Source organism: Spinacia oleracea, chromosome 1 (assembly GCF_020520425.1).
Source record: "Spinacia oleracea cultivar Varoflay chromosome 1, BTI_SOV_V1, whole genome shotgun sequence".
NCBI lineage: Eukaryota > Viridiplantae > Streptophyta > Magnoliopsida > Caryophyllales > Amaranthaceae > Spinacia > Spinacia oleracea.
The window spans coordinates 89,051,188-89,053,732 of NC_079487.1; the positions used below are offsets into that span (position 1 = coordinate 89,051,188).

General features: G+C 30.7%; 1 long non-coding RNA gene across 1 annotated transcript; it reads left to right on the forward strand.

Annotated features, from left to right (window-relative positions):
• Positions 1 to 291: 291 nt before the first annotated feature.
• On the forward strand, positions 292 to 1,440 carry LOC130466011 (uncharacterized). The gene is made up of 2 exons (XR_008926023.1): positions 292 to 706; positions 1,163 to 1,440. It is a non-coding gene; the product is annotated as an uncharacterized lncRNA (long non-coding RNA).
• Positions 1,441 to 2,545: the final 1,105 nt, after the last annotated feature.

Here is a 2,545-nt window from a genome sequence, read left to right on the forward strand (position 1 = left end):
GAAAAAATATACAACCCAACCTAAATATATGCAGCTACCAGATTTTACTTCCCTATTCTCCTATTTTTTACGCTATAACAATGGAAACACAAAAATCATAATATTAATTTTACATAGTTGTTTAACCGTATTAAAAGAGAATATAATATTCTATTTCACATGCCTATTATTCTATATTTTAGGCTATAGTCAAGGGAACAACCAAGAACATAACATTAATCTTATTATATTTCAACGATTACACTCACTCCATTCCAAAGGAAAATTTAAAATATCTATTAAATCTTCAGCTGCGTATATTTATGTCAGCATCAAATATTTTGGAGATGAAACTTATACGACATCTTTGCTTTTTTTCAATTCACCTTCTGCAATATATAAGGTATGAAATATTAGAGATTTATTATAATATATATTTAATCATAATTCACCACCAAGCAAACAATATATTCCATAATATATTAATCGACAAAAATAGGACATTATGGCCCTATATAAATGATTTTCAGCGCCGGGTTAATTATCAGTTTCTACGTAACTATTATCTATTTTTCAAAATATTATGGCATTCACTACGATAAAAGATATCACTCCCCTAAAAGAATCATGGAGATTGAAGGTGAGGATTGTGAGGTTTTGGGAACAGCCGGATTTCAAAGACCATACTGTAATCGGCACGCATGAATTAATATTGGTGGATGAGAAGGTAACTTCGTGATTCGGAAATTTAAACTTTTTTTGTTTTCTTATTGTTGTCGATTTTTTTAATTTGTTATTGAAGATTATTATTGTTGAAATTTTTAAATAAGAAAAACAAACAAATTTAAATTTCTGAATTACGAAGTTACCTTCTCATCCACCAATATTAATTCACGAGTGCCGATTACAGTATGGTCTTTGAAATCCGGTTGTTCCCAAATCCTCACAATCCTCACCTTCAATCTCCATGATTCTTTTAAGGGAGTGATATCTTTTATCGTAGTGAATGCCATGATATTTAGAATAATAGATAATAGTTACGTACTTACGTAGAAACTGATAATTTAACCCGAAGCTGTAATTCATTTATATAGGGCCATAATGTCGTATTTTTGTCGATTAATATATTATGGAATATATTGTTATAATAAACCTCTGATATTTCATACCTTATATATTGCAGAAGGTGAATTGAAAAAAAGCAAAGATGCCGTATAAGTTTCATCTCCAAAATATTTGATGCTGACATAAATATACGCTGATGAAGAATTCATAGATATTTTAAAATTTCGGTTGGAATTAGTGTAATCATTGAAATATAGTAAGATTAATATTATGTTCTTGGTTGTTTCCATTATTATAGCCTAAAATATAGAATAATAGGCATGTGAATATTAACCTCCCTTTTAATACGGTTATTATTCTCAGGCCTAAACAAATATGTAAAATAATATTATGTTATTTGATGCGTGATACTCCATTATTTTGTTACAAAATATTTGTTGCTTTAATAATTTTTTTAACATTTTTGCCAGATGTTTTCCTAGAAACTTAACATTAGATCAGGAGATATTATTGGGTTTTGGAATATTTGATGCTTTATTTTTAACATAAATATATTTTGTAGCCCTTTTACGGGTCTTATACTTTATAAGTTGCCAGCCGTTTTCCTGGAAACTTATGCCATCATAAATATTTTATGCTTATTTTTTTTAGCTTTATTTTTAATATTAACAGAGAGGACCAATCATGTGGTGACATTTGTCATCACCACATTGAGTTCCTCTCTTTTAGTATAAAATATAGATTGATTACAATCTATACAAATAAGGCTAAGAATAAAGATCACAAAATATATACAGATCGAAGCTAATAAGACAAATCAATTTTCTTGCCAATCAATGGAATCACAATTATGATTGACCATGATTTGATTGTGTATGACTTTCCTTAACTGTCATATATTTATCTTCCACCATTATGACCCATATGGGTTTCCTAATTTGTTACTGCAGTCACTAAATTATCAAATTTATAATTCAACTAAATTGTAAGATAGAATGGGGGTAGTTTAGTCTTTTGCTTGGGGACACCAAAAGTATTGTTACGAAAATAACCATCCCCTCTTGGCTTATATAATAGAGATTTAACCCGTAAATTGAAGATTTGTACCTGAACCATTAGCAACCGAGAAAACCTATAACCCGATTTGTACTTCATATAACTTTTAATCGAACCAAATCTGTATCCAATCTGATAGCAATCCGAAAACGGGTTTTACCCAATAACAATCTGTTAGGTTATGATACATATGACATTACATAGATCATGCGGAAACAACCATTAACCCAGGAAACATATTATTTACACATAATCATTTAGCATAGTTTAGATGCATACTCTTTGTTGCGTGCCTTCCCTAGCTGCGCCCGAACCGAACAAGAACAAGTCTTTTAGGACTCCAAGTGTCGTCCCTCCGTAGAAAGTCCACAGCACGTCCGGATCCGCCTTAAGATTGACCAACTAGAATCGCCCTTAAGGTACTCAGAAAATTCGGCACTTTTGG